Here is a 21693-nt window from a genome sequence, read left to right on the forward strand (position 1 = left end):
ACTCTTTGTTTCACAATTTACAGCAGGTATTAAATAAATGTTTACACAAATTAGAACGGATTTAAGTGCAACAAAGTAAAAACAGAAAAAAAGAAAATTAAATGCAAACACCAGACTTTCTAGTGCATCAAATTATTGATGAAAATTTAAGCTACATACAAAATTAACCTTTAAGCATTCGATGCTCCTATTTGACAGCACTGTATGGTTTTCTTTTAGATATTTCCTTGCTAAACTTGTACTTGTTTTCTAGTGTTTCCTCTGCCTGACAGGAGAGTCTTAAAAAATTAATTCGTTCGCTGAATAGTGTTCATACACAGTCACAGAAAGGATTTATACAATTTTTTACAGCACGCTCTGGTGAGTAGGTCTGTCAGCCAGGCAGTGTTGTAAGATGGGGCTGTTCTATGGATGCTTGTATTGCAGTGATGCAGCTTGCACATCTATGTTCATGTTTCAACACGACATTGTTGAATTAGCTATTTTTGCATTTTTTTTCCACTGTCTTTGCTTACATTTTGGAGTCTTTAGAAACTGGTCTATACTGAACTGAAATGTTAGTGAGGCTGATGTAGAGGGGATCCCATCCCAAAAAGACCAAGTAACTTTCAGTTTGATTGAACATGATTAGGGTTTCAGAGGTTGGAGAAAACTGTTTTTAACAGACATGTAAAGGACAGAGAATCAGTCTACTATCCCTGCTCCTCTGGAAACGAAGTGAGCAAAGACTTAGCACCTTTGTGAACATTTGAGCCAGTCATCAGGATCACTAGGAAGATGAGGACTTGCTATGTACTTTGCATCTGTGCAAAAATATCCTAGGTTGCTTTACTAGGTATTTTTTTCTAATTTCTTTTCTCTTCATCCATGTTTTTACTTCATCTCTCTGTCCCGCTAAGGCTACTGTGCCAGAGAATGAATGATCTCTGGCCATGAGGTTAAGTGGCATATCTCCATACCAACCACGGATAACTGCTCCCAGAGCAGAGTTACCATGTATCTAAGTGTAACACTTGGACCTGGGCCCCTCCAGGTCTGTGTCCAGTCTGGGTTCTGGTATTGTTTCTTGTATCCTGGTGCTTGTTCTTCCATAGAAGAGGGCCTTCTTTCCTGTTGTTTTCCTCTTTTGACTCTCCTGCCCCAGCAGCCATGTTTATAAGCACATAAGTGCTTCCCAGAATTAACTTTCTCTGTCCAGGGAGAAGCTTCATCACATCCACAATCAGCCAGACCTTCCCTTGCCCTTCTACATGCTGTGCTCTCTGAAATTGCTTCCATCTAGCTTGTCTCATCACTAAATGAGATTCAATATGAGTAAAACATTTAATTATGAGAAAATATGAAGTATAGCGTATCCTCTTTCCCCCCTCCTGGTATGTGAATTACAGCAGACTTTGTAGGTGCTCTCCTCTGAAGCTTTGATTCATACATGGTGTTGTAACTATGACTCCCAACATCAAGTCTAAAGCAGTAATTTAGAATTAGTGACTCTCTGCAGCAAGCAGACATGCAAGTGTCTACATCCCAATTAGCAGGGGCTGATCTTTGACTTGTTCATTTATTAAAGTTGTAGGACTGTAGCAGGAAACTAGTGAAGAAAATGTAGAGTGTCTTAGTATTTCTGTTTTCAACTACCAAACTGTAATCCCAAATTTTTCTCATCATTATTCCTGTCTGACAAGGTGTTAATTTTCAGACACCAGCTTGAATTCCCCTTTGCTGACTGGATATAAATTGCTCCAGGGATTGCTTTTGATTTGCATTCTCCTATTAATGCTACCATTAGCCTTGATAGCTTTGTTGAGAAGGTTACAGAAAGAAATAAGAGTATTCATCTGGGACCTTGTGCTTTCTTGTTTGGCTTATTTTGAACAGATTTTTCACTGTTGTGAAGAATTAACTGAAATACTGTCTCAGCTTTTACTTGGAAGGCAATGTTTGCTATGATGCTGGAAAAGCTCAGTGTCCTCCTGTCATCTTTGCTCTGTCACTGATTATCTCTTAACATTTATAAGTTGTCCCTCCTCTGGTTTAGATCTGAAAAGAATTTTGCTTGGAAAAGATACAATGCTAGTGTTGTATTATGTCAATTCATTGACTGTCTTTGTCTTTGGTTTGGCTAAGAAAAGATTTGGGAATGGAGAGCTGGAAATGGTGCATTCCAAATACTGGAAAGAGGTAAGGTGCAGTAGGGTAGATGACCTCTCACTTCAGGACTGGCATAGTAATTACCAATATTATTTCTAAGCAGATCAAGAGGAAGTTGCTTAAAGATGTGGAAATTGTATTACAAACACTAGCTACAGATTCATGTAAGAAGCCACAAAGCAGAAACTAAATACTTTGAGTAAGTGATGGCTACAAGAAAATTAAAACAGATATTGCAGTAGTGTGGGCAGAGAAACTGTTTAAAGAACCACAGAGTAGGAACAAGAAGCATTAAATGGCAGTGAACAGAGAATTTTTTTTCTGCCCCTATGGCAATATTGCCATGGGAAGGATGAAAGCATGCACTGAAAAAGGAATAAAGAAAGAGAATAAGTAGGAGAAAAGTAGGAAAACAATTCAGATACTGAAGGTTTTTTCTGTCCAAAGGGACTGCCCACAGAGCCTGAGGAAACCTTGCCAGCAGACACATACTCACCTGGGTGGAAGAGACCAGAAGGAGGTAGGCTGTGCCATTTGAGTCTGCCCAGTGGTCCCCATGAGCCAGGTGTTGCCGTGTTAGAAGGAGCAAAGTACACAATATAAAGTAGAGTTGTACATGGACAGAAAGGAAAAGAGAAAGAGAGAAAGACCCCCACAAAATAAATGTAACAAAGGTATGTTTCAGATGCTCCAAAAAGGCTACACTTAGTTCCTAGCTTGCTGGCGAGTCAACTCATTTGCCTGTGCTTTGCATCCTCAGTAAAATGGTCCTGCTTCATCTGTCACCTATTTTGTTCATGAATGGAAATCATGTTGGTTTGAGAAAGGACTTTTATCAGTGCATAATGGGTTTTTTCCATAGAGGATTCCTGAGCTGTGGCCTTAGTCCACCCCAGAGAGGGGCCTGTCTTTTACTATAGCTCGTATGCTCTTTCTCTAAATATATACACACAATACGTAGTCTATCACAAAGTAGTCTGTTGGCTCTGAAGGGAGTGGTAATAATAATAATAATAATAATAATAATAATAATAATATAGAGATAAGGCTGACAATTATAATAATAGTCAATGTTTTACAGATAGATCTCTAGGTTAGATATAATTGACTCTGAAAGTGAATGAGAGCTATATTTACCCAGTAAATACATGGTTTTAATGCAATTACTGGAACAAGATATTTGCACCAAAGAAAATACAAGCATTTTAGGAGTTACACTAGTGGTTTCTTCCCCAGCTGACAACACACAGGGCATATTTAGCTGGGCAAGGCTGCACAGTTTCTGCCTTTGCTCTGCTGATTTTAGAAATGAGCATATTGGACTGAATTTTCCAACCTTGCCAGCCCAACTCTCACAAGCATTACATTCAATTAGGAAGAAAACCAAAACCAATTTAAAACAAATTACAAAAGGAAGAATCCACAATGAATAAAGTTGCTTGCTCACCGCTGTAATGGCCATCCCACTTCCTCAGCTGCTGGGATTATCTCAAGAGAGTAATGGCAGCTACTGTTTTTTTCAGCTTATCTCAAGTCTCCACGATGTCTCAATTTTCTAAGTATGTGTGTTATAAAACAGCTTTCCTTGTAAATGCAAATGGTATAGGAATGGCCTCTTAATGGCTTATTTTTATGTCCAGTATTAACTTAAGTGTGACTCATTTACCCAGCCTTCTGCTGCATACAGCAAAGGAATCAAATAGTTATTATTATTATAATATTGCCCCATGCAAGTGCCAGGTTATTCAGCATGTCTCACTTTGTGTTGACTCCCCCAGCATATGCAAGTTTTTTTTATGCTGGCTGTGTGCTGAGTTACTGTGGATTTTTAGCTGCTCCTGATTTCACAAGTGCATCTCAGCATAAATATTATAATTAAAAATTGTTTTTATAATAGCTATGCTCAGGTGTCTAAAAGTGACCTCAGCATGTACTTCTTGAAAATTGTATTGGAAATTAACTCACCCTGGGAAGATATTTGGGACGTATGTGTCCCACTAGGCAGTCAGGTCCCTTTGTAAGTTAGCTTAAAATAAGTATCAAGCCTTTTCTTTTTAATGTTAAATCATTTAGCATCTGTCACTGGATTTGTACCTTCATCTTCTGCTGTGTAGTCAAAGTACTCTATTTATTATTTCCTGCCACAGCTGATCCCATATCCTCTCCATCTATGTGCTATCAGTGCCTCACATCTTCTAGCAGGTGCTGAAATTTGTTCTGTAAATGTTAACAGAAACGGCAGAAGAAATTTGAACATTCACTAGCGAATGTCCTCGTAAAACCAGCAGTTGAAAGAACCCAACGAAAAGCTCCTGCCAGAAACTATTTGATCATAAACCTCTCAAGCAGAAAATTGGCAATCACTGCAGAAACAATTCCTCAGGAAAGTATTCAACTTTCAAATAACCCTGAAACACAACTCAATATCATTTGATTTCCAGTGAGGAGCTCTAGCAGTCCATCCCTGCATCAGAAGCCAGTGCAAGGTAAAAACCTGCCTGCTGTTCCCACAGTCCCTGGAAAAGATGTTTTAGGAAGAAAGAGTGCAAAAAGTCCTTTTTAATATAGGGATGATGATTCTCTACATGTGTTGACCCACAGAGAAGTGAGGAAAACCCAGAAATTCTTGCCTGATTTCTAGAAGTGCCCTGAGGTTTTTGTAAATCCCTGGATGGTTTTGCAGTAAGAAAAATGTATAAACCAGACATGATTAAGATCTGATAATTTCACATTCTTCCTTGCATGCTGCCCATGTGTGTGTGTGTGAGATGGTAAACTCCAGAAGTGGCTGTATGTGTGTGTGTGGCCTGGATTTGGAATACAAAACAGATGTGTGAGCTGGCACATACACGCAGCAGAAGATGAAAGGGGGAAATGGCTGGTTTGGGACCAGCCCCTCACGACTGCACTCCTAGCTGAAATAAGCTAGAGGCGAGGCAGAAGGCTTTGCAGAAGCCTGCAGGTTGTGAATTATTGTTCCATCTCTCTCAGGTGCAGTATACAGGGAAACAGAAATGGAGGTGGTTTCCTGTGCTCTGGTATGTCTTCATCCACAAATACAAAAGGGTTTATTGCAATATGAAGCAATAAAAACTACTTTCCACACAGATCCAAGAGTTTCAATGGGAAGCTCTACAAACAAGGAGACAGAGCTCTGAGCATACCATTAACATGGGAAACACCTTTTGTTGCTTAGCTGAGAAAAAAATGTACTGAGCTGAAAATGCAACAATCAGGTTTTGGGTTGTAAACATAACCAAAGAATGCAGGGAGGTGCTAAACTTATCCAGCAGGCTGAGGTTTTATAAAGGCAAAGTATTAATCATAAGACAGCATTAAATAGACTTAAATGTAAATTTATGTTATGTGTGAACAGAATAGTGTATAATTTTTACAAAGTTCAGTGTACTCAGTTTTTGCTCTACCACCTCATGACCTTCAACGTTTATTTCTCTCTGATCCGCTCATTAATATCTACTTTTCAAAAAGATGGCTTTGGAGCATAAATTAAGTTCCATAATTGTAGACTATGATCACTAATTTTATATGTGCCTAAATCATATGAGTGACTTGCTATGGAAGAATGTTTTGAAAAAACTTAGTTTACATTTTGGAGTGATCAAAATTAGCAGAGGCATCAATAAAAAAAAGATCATTTTCAATCTACCACATTGGTCTTCATGGCATTGGCTCCTGATTTTGACCAACAAGGGAAACTATGAAGGACTGAAAGTTATTCAACCACGTTGAGTAAGCTCAGCTCCCAAATATGCAAATATTTCTTTTCTGTAGAAGAAATGCAGTCAATCTGTGGATTGCCTCAAGTCCTGTCCTCTGTGCAAATGGACTTCAGCAAAGCTGATTTTTCAGAAGATGTGTTGATATGTGCTCATGCATTAGATATCAGGGATTAAGCGTGCAAGGGTATGTGTGTTTATATATTTGTATGGTAGAGGAATGAAGTGTGGCAACTGCTGGTGACAAGACCAAGGTAGTCTTTCACATGTATGCTTTTTCTGCCTCAGGTAGTAACAGAAATGAAAAAAAATTACATAGGAGTGGAATGAAGTGTTTTAATTTTTCAGTGCATAATATACAGCTGGAGGTAGTAATAAGGCAAATACCAAAGGGATTAAACATCTTTTGAATATCTGAAAACCAGTCCATAATAGAAAAGATTTAATAATTAGAATTTCATCTTTAATGCACATCAGTGTAGAGGATTCCAGTCAACTTTTTAGCTTCCAGCTTTCTTAAGCATAGAAGTCAAATGCTGCATATAAGTAGATTTATATTTAGGTATTATTGAAATGATATGCTGATTATAGTATACAGTTTATTGACTGAAAAAGCAGTAGGACCTTTCAAATATTTTAGTAATGTTTAAAATAACATGGAAAATGAATAGTATTTGTGACTACTGGAATATAAGAAGGTGGGAGTTTATGATATATTCTTGCCTAACACAAGTTCTTAACTATTCATAACTCTCCAGCAGAAATATATTTTTTTTTCACTCTTGGTAGGACAACATTCTGCTATAGAATTTATAATATTTTTTGTATGGATCGTATAAGGTACAGTTTTAATCTTACCAATATTTAATAAAAAACAGTGTATGACTAGGGAAACTGAGGTAGGAAGGTTAACTAGCTTATTTTGAGGAAACATATTTTATCACTTCTCTCAGTTTAACTTAACTGTCAACTTAACTTCATAATAAGAATTATTGTACAGCTTTGTCAAGCATATTTCCAACTTCTCTCTCCTCATATGCTCTTATGATCTTTATGAGTTGCCTAGCACCCACTGTGGTATGATTTTAATTTTTTAGAATTATTGTTACTGTTATTGTGTTAATTTCACAAAAAATATTGTAATAGAGGGGGAGGCTCTCTGACAGATCTTGGAGAAAAGCTTTCCCTGATTCTTCCCTTATCATAAGCTCTTAAATCCATAAATGTCAAGTAAACACTTATGTAACAGAAAATGAAATTACAACAGATTATGATGAAAATGCAGATTATTACTTAGGCACTGACACATTAATTATAGAGACAGTCCAACATTTTATTTCATGTAGCTGCAGGATGTAAATGCCTGAGACAGATATCTAAGACAGTTCAGATGAATTATGCCTGGGCAATGCTTGTATTTTCCCTCATTGATTATAACAGGAGCTAAAGGTGATTAGTTTAGATTCAAAGACCTAATTTCTGACATGTTGAGCTAATGAAAGATAAATCCTGGCATCTGCTGGTGCTACCAGTGGTGACATTTTGTACTGTTCTTTTTAACTACCCCACATAAAATTGCTTAGCAGTATACCTGCTTTTCTTCCATATTTTTATTAGATGGGTTGACAGTGTGTGAATATTCATTTCTACTAAAACCAAGGAACTTTGCAGTCCTGAGAACAGTAATTATTAACTGCAACTCCAAAGACAGCTTCCATTAATCACCAGCTATTATTTTGTTCAAAGACCTATAAATGAACAATTTTCTAATTTGTCAATATTTGATAGAGGTTTGTTGTTTTGGGATTTTTTTAAGATTTAGGTCACTCCCTTCTGGATTAGTGCCAGTACTCACACTGGCACTGGATCAGTTGGCAGCATGTCTTTGATGCTCAGTCACATTTGCTGTTCACCATCAATACAGGTGGTTTCACAGGTCTCAGGTCAGGCCTGTTCTCTGTTTACTTATTGCTCAGTGAACATGAGCTTAAATGTCCAAAAATCACTGAGAGCATTTTTTAAAATTGGTGATGTATTCAGTGCAAGGTCTGTCACACTGATTATCTTTCCTGAAGTATTAACCTTCTATAGTTGCCCATGACTGGGGACAGCCATCACCTAGATAGGATCTTCCAGTCCTCTCAACTAACTTTTCTTTCACTGGAGAGCCAAGCACCGCTTACTAAAACATGGCTGCTGGTTTCTTTTGTGTTATTTCATTAAATTCTTGTGGGGTATCGTATATTGTTTACTCTAGTTCTGGCCTCAAGTTTGAAGTCTGATCAAGTGTGTTCACTGACATGGCATGGGCTCAGAAAGCCAAAAGTGCCAATGTTCATTCTTGTTCTCTGACTTTGACTGTGGCTCAAGATTTGGTTTAGGGTGACTGATAGGAAAGTCAGATACTATATTTGCCTAGTCATTATTTGGGAGAATTCAAGAATGAAATTTTTTGGATCCTTTGAAACATCTCTCACTGTATCTAAATTATATTCTATGAACAACTCGGCTGCCATCAGCGACCAAAGGTAGAGACCAATAAAGTTATCCCAATTAAACTAAAGGTCACTCAGGGTTTCTGGACAAAACTCCAAATTAATTTAACCTTTTTCATGTTGATTTCTATGTCCATGCACATCATAACATACTTGTTTCATATAAGGCTACAAACTGCTCCAGGAGGTAACGATGAACCTTGTTGAAAGAGGAGCTGGTGGTCTGTGCTGCGCATCCCAGAGCCTGCAGCTCAAGACACAGTAGCATAAAGTGATGCTGAACTGTTGTGCCCTTCCAGTGGTGCTGTGTTGGTGGCTGCCCTGTCTCTGTTGGAAACATTTAATTACAGCGGCTACAAGAACAGCTACAATTTCTGAAACACTGTCACTAGCAGCCTAGCCTTGACACGCCCCTCTTTCAAAACCCTTTAATGCTTTTCCAACATTGTTTCCTTAGTAGAAAAGAGGCCTGTCCAGACCAAGGGTGTAGGGATTTGAAAGGAAATACTGTTGCAATACTGTTCTCAAAGATGCATGCTCAACCCTTTCATAGTTGCTTTGTGCTCTTCATACAGTGTAAATGCAGTCTGTTTGTGGTCTAGTACCCTCACACTGTATGTGCAGTGTGTGGTGCATTTCTATTATATATGATGCATTTTTTCCATGTTCAGTCATTAAAAATAATATTTTCGTTGTTACCTTTTATTTTTAGTTCAGCCTTAGGAGGACCAGTCATTAAATGGATTTCACCTGAAGCGTCTGTCAACGGAAAATAAGAAATCAAGAGTTCTGTTTGCAGATATGGTTAATACACCTAAGGGGGAAATACAATTATGTTTTTTTGCCCAGGTTCTTGCTTTTCTATCTTTTTCTGTTTGTCCGTATGAAATCCACTAATACATATTTGTTTATTTGACTACTGTGAACAGTTTTTTCTGCTTGTCTTTGGTCTGTTCTGAAAACAAAACAAAATAACCTATTTTCAGCATGTTCTGATTGCATCAAAATCAGGGACTACTGCAGATAGTTTTGAGGCATTGCATATGCACATTAATGATGCATATGAATAGCTACCCAAACCTCTCATTTTAATTATCTCTCATAAAACAACTTTTGTGGTTTCTTCCTCAGGATCTGTTTTGTAGGAAACCCACAAAAGTGGACTGGCTTGTTTTTGAGAGAAATTTCCTGTGAGGTGGTGTCTTTTACTGGTGGTATCTTGCTGTGAGGGGAGTTGTAGGAAAAAAAAAAAACAAAACCAACAGATAACCTGTTGAGGCAGGCAAACCATTGACATCTGTCCTGAAATCTGCTTTAGGAGAGCAGAAAATGCTGGAAAGTGTCAATAGAAGTAATCTAGAAGTGTTAGTTTAGAGAAAAACTCTGTTTAACTTGTGGAGACTTTGAAGGGATGAGAATGAATTGCCTCATGAGACCTGATACAGTGAGGCTGGCTGACTCCAAGGAGTCCAAAAAATACCCAAAAAGATATAGGAAATGAAAAGCATCCACTGAAGCCCCTTGCCAATGAACTTGTGAAGAGTAAGAGATTAAAAAGAAGAAAGAACAATGTTCAGGGAGCATGGGAAGTAAGTTTTACCATGAAATCTGCAGCAATGGGGCAGCAACAGGCAGCAATGAAGTCCAAAGACAAGGAAAAACTGACCCTGTGTGTAATATTTCAAGAAGAGGTGCATCTACAGGAAAACACCAGAATAATTCAAAATACCTACAAGTGATTGTGGATGATACCTGATACTTAAAAAGCCTTTATTTTTACTAGTGGTTGATAGTTGCCTTTTAGGAAACAAATTGCAAATATGTCTGTTTTCTCAGCTACTTGCTTTTCTATATTCTTAAAGAAAAGCAGCTTTCTAACTGCTGCTAGAAAGCAGATAAGGACTTATCTGAGCTCTTAATCTGCAGAGCAGAGCAGCCAAGGTGCTGTGCACTGGAATGATGTTCTCCCATTTTCTCGCAATACCTATCTCCAAAGATAGGCTGATAAATTTGGGAAACAGATGACTGGCTTTTCAAAGGACACAAGGAAATTAGTTGAATGCAAAGATGCGTGAAGATAATGGGGGCCCCTTATTTAACATACTTTTTCCATATTCTGTGTATAGGGATGTTTTACTGGTTTCTAAATTTGAATTTCTAACCCTTCCTCAGAAGTCTCAGAGCTTTCTGATGTTCCTGTACAAAGTCAAATGGATAGTTAATACTGAAATATTGTGTTTACTGCTGAAATATTTAAGAATGCAGTAATGACCTTCTCTTCTGGAATGTAAGGTGACTTACATCAGGACACTACTGTGTACATGGACATGGACATGGAGTAAGCATTTAGAAGAAGGTGGTGAGACCCTGTGGGCAAACTACAGATGTGCTAGAAGCTAGCCTATCCATTGTAGTACAATTGGCTCCACTCCCTCCTTCCAGGAACTGTGTACCTCCTGTGCTTGACTTAGCATAGAGCTTGCTTGCTTCCTTCCTTCGTCCGTATAGTCATGGGCCTGAAACTCCCATTCCATACTGCATCCCTGCATTGCCCTGGCCTGCCTGCATCTCTGCCTCTCACTCCTTGCCTCTGCCTCCACACGTGGGTGGCATTCACTGACCTTGGGAGAGCAGCTGGTTGCAGCCATCTACTTGTGTTGCAGTCACGCTGGGCCAGGTCTGGACTGAGGACCACCACAGGAATTGAGCGTGTACCTGGAAACTGCTGGGCTTCCTGATGTGACACTCCTTGCTACCAGGACTAAACTTCTCTCTTCATGTAGTGTCAGGGGATTTGCTGCTTTTGTGACAGATGTCAGTTAGGCAGTCAAGGGCAGCCAGAGGGACCATTGAAATGGAGGACTGCATGGAACTCTGTGCTCTGCAGCGTGCAGTGTGGTTCTTAGAAGTATGGCAAGGTAACAAGTGTCCCTTACTCCTGGTTTCAGCATACTTTGCTTTCTCTACTTTCAGATTAAATTAAGTTCCCTGATTGTGATGTTGAACCCCAGGAATAGAAGGACAAGACCTCTCTTAAGCCACAGAGCATCATCAGTGATGCTCACCTGGGGGACTGGATCCAAGGGGAAATGAACAACTGTTTGGCATGTATCATCATGATTCCACTTTTCCCAATGGTGAGTACAATACAAACCCGATCTCTTTGCAGATATCCTCCCATAACAACAACCTGCATTTCAATCACTTGAAAAATACCTTTAAAAAACATTTTTATCTGTGTTATAAAGCTACTGTTTCTGAGACAGTCACAACAGGCAGATCTCTTCAAACAATCTCCTGGTTCCACTTCATGCTGACAATAAACTCTGAAATAAACAAAACCAGAATTACATTAAGGTCCCACTTTTCCTTGCTGTTTCTGCAGGGTGTTTATTTTCTTAGTACTCTTCATTCTTTGGAGCTGGAGTACCAAGGCCATCACAGTCAGAGTGGTTGAGGGCAAGAGGTGGGTTTTTTTCAGCTCATACTCTACAGAGATGAGGTTTAGGATTTGTGAGAATAAGGGAAGATGAACCACTTCATTTTATTTGAGCTTTCATCCTCTTGTAAGAAATAATTTGCATGTAGGGGTGCTTACAAAAATGTTATTTCCTGAAATTTTTGTAAAGCAATAGAATATAATGAAGCAATTTACATATACTGAGCCACTCATCAGCAAGGTGAAAGAAAAGTCCATGATATTAATGAATATCTTGGTGAGCTAGATTTTTTCAACAAGCATTCAATAAATTAAAGTGGTTCTATTTGACACTTGAATACCAAATTTAATTTTGCTTTTGGATTAGGGTTGTTCTTATCACTCAAACTTTTTTTTTTTTTTTTTTTTTTTTAATTCAGAGAGTGTGCAAAGTTGAGAAGTTAGGTCATTGAAGTTCTCTGACACAATATCTGGAGTTTCAGGTCAATTAAGGATTTGAACTATCTCTCCGTAGCAGGAAGTCACTATCTGTGTTCAGCTCATTGATAAGTAGGAGTTTCACCTTTTCTTCTGTTGCTATTATCAAAGAGTATATGAAAAATAAGTTATTAGTCTTTGGGGCTCAATAAGGAATGCCTCCACTGTACTGAGGTTTGCAATAATGACTTTAGGCTTCTCAGAAGAACATGCTCTGAGAACATATGAAAAATAAGGAGGAAGACATGAAACTAAAAAAATAAAATTGTGTTAAAAATTAAGGTATTGATAAACGCATAGATTTAGCTCTATTTTTAAACCTGTTGAATGTTAGCTCCATTTCACTGGAGAGTGAATTTCAAAAGCGACATTTTTCTAAGAAAGGGGAAATGGTCCATCTGAACTATGCACAGTGCTCATGAATGAAAATCTGCTGCAGGTGAGATCGATAATTAGATGGGTTTCATTCACTGCTTCATTTTGAGTCTTCTTTTAAAAAGCTTATATATGTAAATGTTGGTTTGCTCTTTATGTCATGAATGTATGAGAACTCATGACCAGCAGGTCGAGGGAGGTGATTGTCCCCCTCTACTCTGCTCTTGTGACACCCCACCTGGAGTTCTGCATTAAGCTCTGGAGCACCCAACAGAAGAAGGACATGGACCTGTTGGAATAAGTCCAGAGGAGGACCATGGAGATGATCAGAAGGCTGGAGCACCTTTCCTATGAAGACAGGCTGACAGAGTTGGGGTTGTTCAACCTGGAGAAGAAAAAGCTCTGGGGAGACCTCATAGCAGCCTTCCAGCACCTAAAGGGGCCCTACAAGAAAGCTGGAGAGGGACTTTGTAAAAAGGCATGCAGTGGTAGGTCAAGGGGGAATGGCTTTAAGCTGAAAGAGGGTAAATTTAGAGCAGATATGAGGAAGAACTTATTTCCTGTGAGGGTGGTGAGACACTGGCACAGGCTACCCAGAGAAACTGTGGATGCCCCATCCCTGGCAGTGTTCCAGGCCAGGCTGGATGGGGCTGTGAGCAACCTGGTCTGGTGGAAGGTGTCCCTGCCCATGGCAGGGCGGGTTGGAACTAGATGATCTTTGATGTCTCTTCCAACACAAACCATTCTATGACTCTATGAATTGACACTGCTGTGCATAAGGGATAGAATATCTTATTCAGAACAGTGGGAGAACTCAACATTCTAAATCAACAGACTTTAATATATGCTGTTATGGGGGCAAAATTACTTTCTTTTTTACACTTTACTCAAAGTTTGATGCCTGAGTTTGTTTATTCTGCTGGATAGAGAAGGTCCTAGATTTCATTTTTTTTTTTGCTGTTTGTGGAGGCAATACTTAACCCAGAAAGTGTCAGTTGTTTGTGTTCACAGCACATTTCTATTCGCACATATACGTTTGAAAAAGAGTGTGTGAACAGAGTAAGGTATTAATAACAAAAGATTAGCTACAACACCAATTGACTAGGCAATTTTAATTCATTTAAATAAATACAGAAGAATCAAGAGCTTTTTTTTTTTTTTGCATTGCCTAAGCTGTCTGCTTTAAACCAAAACAAAAAGAAAACAAACCAACCAAACAAACAAAGCAAAACAAGCAAACAACAACAATTTTCTTTTTTTTTTTTTTACCTGCAGAAAAGAGGGGTGTTAAGGTTTTACTAATTAAGATTTGGTGCATTCTTGCAATCTATCTAAGTACATTTTCTGTCAATAGATTTGTTAATCTTGCAAAACTGAATTGGTTTGCTTTGCTTTTCTATGTACTTCTGACCTACCTCTAGGCACAGAAATTTATGACAGATTTGTTTAACTTTTTTATCTGTTAAAATTGTAATGCTCCTGGAGTTTGTGAACAATGCAATAACAGTTTATATTATCAAGGAAGTACCACATCTATTGTAGTTTCTTTCAAGGGTAATGACACTTTCTATTATCTCTGTCAAAGTACTATTGTGAATTATCTGAATGAATGTAGCCTTTTTTTGTGTGTTCATAAACTGATCCAGAATTTTATGGAAATGATCATTACTTGCAAGCATTTGCCAAACAGCAAACCCGTTTTATGTTATGGATTATTTACAAATTGTTTGTATGAATTCTCTATGTGCCTGGTCACCTTGCTGGTAGTACTTTTTCATTCCTGCATGGAAGTATCTTTTAAAACCTGTGGCTTATCAATAACAGGGGGGGGAAGTACATGCTGAATCCTCTGCTGCATATGCAAATATACTTCTTTCTGCATATGAAAAGGTACTGGAGGAATAATAACAGAAACAAAATCCCATTAATAATAATAAAAAAATAATTAAAAATTCCTGGACCACACAGCTTTTTGTGACTGATATTCAAATAGATGTTTGCAAAAACATCTTCTTGGATGTTTTGCAAGAACATCTTTATCTTTTTGGAATATCTATGGCTGGATGGATTATAGGTTGGAAGTATATCTCCTGTTTACATTCCTCCTTTAGTATAAGGTAACTTGTTGAATTGCATAAAGCTTGTCTTGCAAGCCTTTCTATCGAGCTTATCAAATGAACCAGCTTAACCTCCTTATTCACCCTTACACTGCCCCAGCTATATGTTAGAGTTATTAGAAACTTTGTTACTTTTAGCAGCTTTTGGAAACCCACAGATGTTTTTTGACCTAGGTGTTTTCTTTTGCACAGAATTAAACAGCTGTGCGAGCAGGGATAGAGAGCTGAGTGTGGGAAGAAGGCTGACATAGGAAGATGCCTGTTAGCTCTAACAGTTGTGTTCATTCAGTGCATGTTGAAGCTTCAATGGTGTGAACAATATCTTGTCCTGCTTAAACAACAGCAAAATATGAAATGAAATATGCATTCATTACTGTCTTATACAATCTCTCTTGGAGCAGTAGATGACAATGGCATGTGTCCATCTCAGATAACAACACCCCTCACACATTTTCTGCTGCACTAAAAAACAAGTAGAAAACAGTATCTGAAGAGTTTTTAACCTAATTTTTAATGTCCCCAAATAAGCATCTTATTAGCTTCTCTACATGCAAATTTATTTCTTCCTTTTTTATGTTTAAAATTTCTTGGAGTGAAGAACCAACAAAACTGCTTAGAGAAACTGTTGGCTTTTGAAATCCAGATTTAAGCTCCATAGTCTCTTATTGTCCTCCTAATTATTTGCCTTCTATATATCTATCAGTTGAAATGGAATCTGCACCAGCCTGACTCAAGGGGGTAAATGAAGGAGCATTCTGACAAGAGCATGTTTATGACTAAGCCTTGTAGAGCATAACTGAGATTGAACCAATGGGGGTCTAAGGAAACCAAGAAAATAAACCATTTCTCAAAAATAAAAAGCCTTCCTATAACCTTTTTGAAAAAAATTATACAAGAATATGTCAGGTGTCTAAGTCCACAACATCCTCAAATAAAGGAGAAGAGCCAAAAGGCAGCTGAATTGAGACACTGTAATGGGTACAGTAAAGGGAGGAAGGCAAAGCTGATTCAAGGTTTAGTTGCCTCCATTAGCTATGTTGCAAACCCACCAACAGACTAAGCCTGCAATGCCACTCAATGAAAACCTTTTTGTTAATTTTAATTACTTGAAACAATTCAAAAGAAGTGCTTATTGCCTAAAAAGATTGGGTTAGATGGAATCTGAGACTTTTAAATGAACAGTTTGATGGACAATTTAGGAATAGAATGGAAGTTTGGACTACCAGATCTATGTCAGAATGATCCTGTTCTAGTGTTTTTCCTTACCGAGCTCTACAACCAAATTCTAAAATAACTTCAGATTAAACAAATTTAATCTTGAATATATCTCCTTAAAAATATGTTTCTTCTAAAATTCAGAGTGATTTTTCTTTTATCCATATTCCCTCTGGGCTACTGATGTCTGTGTGAATATTTAATATCCTATGGTATCTGATCCCTGGGGAGAATTTCCTCAGACAAGTAAGGCTTGGAATGCTTATGATTATCAGTGCTGTTCTTTACCCAGGCAGGTGTGAATACATGTAGAACAGGGAAGAGACCACGATCTGCTGCGAATATTTTGTCAGCACACTGCTTGCAGTTGGAACAGCCGTGAATGAGGCCACATCAAAGAAAAGAGAGTGCTATACAATTACCCTGCCATATATACTGCTCATGTATTTGCCCCATGTTGAAAAAGCTACTTTAGAAACTCTTGGAAAGTTTAAAAAGAGACAGCTTGGACAATTTATTCTCTCTTCTACAATCCATCACCTGCTTAATCTTTTCTATGACGGACCAGGATCTCCTTTTAAACGATGTGATTGCTTCAAAATCCCTTTGCAGCAAGGCACTTACTTACCTCTATTTGGTATGTAGTGACTTAACTCTGGTGAAAGCTTGGTGACACCTTGCACACATACAAACGCCCTGCTTCAGCCTCCTTGTGACAACCACCGTGGCCAGAATGACACCTAAAAGCTGAACAAATCTTGAACACTGCAGCTAAGGCTTTCATTGGCAAAGAAGCTAGAATATATTAGAAGCTGTGACAAGGTACATATTATTGTGAAGGTACTTCATAACTCTAAAGACAGAGGCTGGCTGTTGCAATTTATATGGGTTTTTCTAAACATTACCATGGGTGTTTTATCTCCTACGTGAGGCCATGGCTGAAAAGTCATCCAGGTGAAGGTGACCTACAGCTACTTTAACACCCCTTCCTAATTCTATATCATGTCATCTGACCACGAGTCTTACCCCAGCCATGAAGCCATGTGAAAGAGATGCATTAGTAGAAATGAAGTAAATAGAAAAAAAACACAAAAAAAAACCCTTCTTTGGAAAGTACAACACACTTTCTTTTTGTGTATAATCACTTTCAGTCCCAGCACTCAATCCAGAGGTAGGAGTGTGGAATCTCCTGTGCTCGCTTTGCAAACTGGCCATCTACCCCGAGAGATGGAGACAGCACTGGATTTTGAAACACGCTATGTGGCAAGACTATTGGTGCCTACTCCAGAACACAGTTTCTCCCTCCCAGTCCCCAGGCTGACATAATCCCATGTAGTCCATGGCAAGCACTCAGTGCAGAGGGGAATCAATAGGGTTAAATTTGCATTTCAAATTCAGAAATTGAAACTTTTTCTTTTGCAGGTCTTTTTAAGGTTCCTCAGGTGAAGTTGCTCAGACCTGGAATATTAAAGTGAATTCCATGAAGTTGAATCTTGTGTTAAGAAGGCAAATGGCATGATCAGTAAAGCAATAAACAACAAATTGGCTGTTTATCTGTAGTTACAACACATGCAGGACAAAAGAAAAAACGTGTCTGTTGTAGACTACCAATATCATTGATGGACCATAGGCAACAGAGCACCACCATGTACTTCCTCTAGTACAGGGAGTTCTTGCACATGGCATGGATTAGTACTGTCAAGACACATAAATAGGTATATACACACAGATCTATGCTCATTTTATTTTTTTTCTGCTGAGTAGAGAACAGAGGCGAAGCTATTATGTGTACCCAGGGGCTACAAAAGGTGTATATTTTGCAAACAACAAAAGCAGAATGACAGCTCAAATTACCCTACTAGACTTGTGTGTGGGTCACACAAACAGAGGCTACTAGTGTGAGGACCCCAGGCAGGGTCAGCCTAATTAAGTCAGTCTGAAAAAACATTTAAGATGTTAGCAGGGCTGGGTTTATTCTACTTACAGTTCACACTGAGGAAATTTCACCACTGAGCATTATGAGGCAGGGAACCTTATACTCTCTCTCTCTGTGTGCTCAATATCCATGCTGCTTAGTTTGTGTTAATGTTGTATACTGAAAACTTCAACATAACCTGCCTGATAACAGTTTATTCTCTGCCTCCCCACAAGGGGATTGCTAAAAATACTCAAACCCACACAGCAGATAACAAGATCGAGGGTGCCAGGATACTCCCAGTCCTTGCCACTCTTTCCATGGAGGGTCCAGCAGTATGCTGCTCCTACCACTTCATGTGCAAATTGTTTACTTTTCATTTGCATTGCTGAGATGGCAAGGCTGGTTGCTCTGAGAATTTGGTGTCATTCTGCAAAATCTGCCCTTAGAAGAAAAGCTCCTACACTCATTCCAGCAAAAGACTTGAATAACAACAAGAAGAAATAAATTCCTTCCCTACCTTATTTTTCACTTGTAGAACTTAAAGCTTTTACTCCAACTGTGCTAAGTGCCCTGCACAAAAGCGTTAAAGGGAACAACTCGTACCTTGTAAGAAACAATTTGTTTTAACAGTCTAACTAGACATGAGAGGCAGTGGGGAGGGCTGCTATTATGGCTGCCTATTCTGTGGTACAAAGGGATTTGGTTAATTAGCCAAGACTGTGCCAGAAGTCTGTGGAAGATGTGGGAACTGAACTTGGCTCATCTGAGACATTCTTAGTGCTGTAATTATAAGGTCGTGCTTCCATAGGGGTGAACACCAAACATTTTATTAGGCATTTCTTCCTCTCCAGTTCTGTCTCTGGGCAATTTCCCCCTCTCTTCCGCCCAAGTCTCTCTTATTACAAAGTTTATTGGTCTTTTATTGATCCTGGGTACATTCTGCAGGTTTGGAAACTTTTATTTTGATACGCAGGAATTGCTTATTGATAGATTTCAGGACTATTTTAAATTTCATTGTTATTCTGGTCACTCTAGTTGAAGAAATCCCTAGCACGTAGACTAGGGAATAGATCAGATAAATATAGTGGACTAGTAGAATACATTCTAGACAATACAGAAAGTATTTTTCCTACTTGCTCCAGCAGCATAGAAGTTAAATAACTTGCCCAAATTCGTACATCATTTACAGCACAGGTAACAACTAATTTACAGTTCCTGTGTTTCTAACCATCCGTAATGGTATTTAATTTATCCTTTCTGGAGGCCTGACTGGTCTGTTGAAGGGTTCCCACACATGTGAGCGTGTTTGGATCTTTCCATTAATTGATCCCTTGGTTTTATATATAGAAACACTTTGCATCAGTGATGATGGCTACTGTAACATTCAGATGCTTCAAACATGGCAGCTTCTTTGCTTTGCAGAATCACTCACCTCTTAGTGGGATAGTCCTGAGAAGTTTCTAGTAGCTCCAGTTAGCCTGTTCTCACTTAAGAAACATAACATATGTCTGCTCTGGAAGAACAGTGACAATCAGAAAGGCAACACTGAAAGGGAAAAGCTGATTGTGAAATCTCTTGGACATTTTCCCTATCCACCTCTGAGCAAATCCATCAAAAGCCCTCTTGGGGTTCATCAGGAAGGACAGCTGCCAGAGCGGATCGTGAGAGAATCAACTTAACTTACCGTGCTTCTGCTGAAATCCTGTCTGAGGCTCCTAATTTATTCACAGATAAACAAAACACTCTTTATGGCCTCACATGCAGTTTTGACAGATGGTTCTTAGCATTCAACACAGGTGTAAAGAGACAGAGATAAATGGATCCGTTCTCTTTAATTCACACACACACTTGTGACTTTTATCTCTATCTGAAAAGCTCCTCAGGCTGTCTATCTGTTTCTTGTTCCATCTATTAGACAGATCTTCTTCTATCCAGATATTCACTTTATTGTGCCTTTTAACAGAAGTTCCTCCCCCTGGAATATGCAATGTTCAGAGCATGAATCATACATATCATTAATATCTGATTTAAAAGTAAAATAAAGTTTAATTATGAATGCTCAGAGTTCTTGGCCCAGTGGAAAGTCTTATGAAAAGGAAAAAAAATACCTATCCCCTATATAAAAAGAGGTTGTTTCATTTCACATTCCAAGTAGTAATGATTAGATAAGTTACATGAAGTTAAATAGTGAAAGAAGAGAGCAGGATGGAAATGAAAGGGGTCTTTTTTAATACAGAACTTTTCCTATCCTAATAAGCATCTTGATGGACTTCCTTGCTCAAGTGAGCAGCTAATGTGCAGTACAGCACCTGGGAGAAGTTCCATGTCATACTCATATTTTGCAAAATTTCTTATGCCATAGGGAGCACTGCATTCTTCAGTACCTTAAGTAGTGTCACATTGTTGGAAACTACAGAGGATGAAAAGCAAAGAAAATGGCAGAGCAGTAAAAGAGATGCCTGGTACTTTGCCATTAACTTATATCTTAGGGTGCACAGAATCTGGAAGGTCAAAGTACCTCTTGCCATTAAGAAGGAGGGCTCCAGAAACAGAAAAGCAAATAGGGCACACAGGATCTTTGCAGTAAATTTAATGATGTACTCGAGCAACTTAAAAATAGAAAATAAATCAACAACTTACCTCTGGTCTTGTGGTGAGTACACCAGTAGTCCACACCTGTTTGCTTTATAATGTTATTTAAATTTACGCTATAAGGCAAACCAGTATTGAGTTTATGTCAAGATGCCCTAGACCACTATCAGCATTAGAGAAAGTTTTAGTCAGGGGTACCGGGCATGAACTTACCCCAGATTTCAAACCAGAAATCATATTGACTTAGCAGAAGTTTCTTGCCTGTCTTGTTTCATCTTTTTTCTATTATGTTATATTGCTATCTTTGCCGAAGAGTTAAAAGTATGTCTTCTTCTACACTCATGGTTTGGTCAATGGAATATGAAAACCTAGCTGTGTCTTAGACCTGAGGATAGTAGCGTATCTGAGTCCAGTCCACTTCTGTCTCTTCATTAATTTGGCTTAAATGTGTTACAGAACTGATTTCAGTCGATCAACATCACCAGAGTGATGTGCCATACAATATAATTTCTCTCCTAAGTTTTTAGGAAGCTTTGTAATTCATTGCAAATTGGAGGGGTTTAGTCAGGATTTTGTAACGCTGCCAAATACACTTGTTTGGGATTTGCTAGCACTCTTTTGCCTCCACAAGCTGTCACCACCGTAACAAACTGTAGGAAAATGTAGCCATTGTCTCAATAAATGGGGTAAATTTACTGAGATTATTTGAAGTCGGTGGATCCACAGGATCCTAAGTGGAGAAGCAGGCTGTGCTGTCTGGGATATTTCCTCCTTTCCCTGATTACTCAGAGTATCTGATAACAACCAGTATTGATCCTGCTTCTGGTGATGGTGATAAAAAAAATTTCACCGACTCTAACCACTGCCTTTGGCTGAGGTATAAGGCAGGAAAGAGGGAGAATTGATTATACGTGAACAGAATCAGTCTGTGCAGTAAGAAACATTATCTGCATGCATTTTACAATTCTTGTCGCCAAACTGTTTGAACTGCATTTCCAAGAATTTCTGATGACACTATCCAATCATATGTTATCACTAGAATTTAGAATTCAGAGAATTTCTTCTTTCATTTCAGGATAAATATTTAGTGGCTTGTTCTACTTGCTCTGCCTGAATGTCAATGTTAGTTAATAAAAAACAAAATAAAAATTTAAAAACTTCACACTTAAAGTGGGGTTTG

This window comes from Falco rusticolus, chromosome 6 (genome assembly GCF_015220075.1).
Source record: "Falco rusticolus isolate bFalRus1 chromosome 6, bFalRus1.pri, whole genome shotgun sequence".
In the NCBI taxonomy this organism is placed as follows: Eukaryota; Metazoa; Chordata; class Aves; order Falconiformes; family Falconidae; genus Falco; species Falco rusticolus.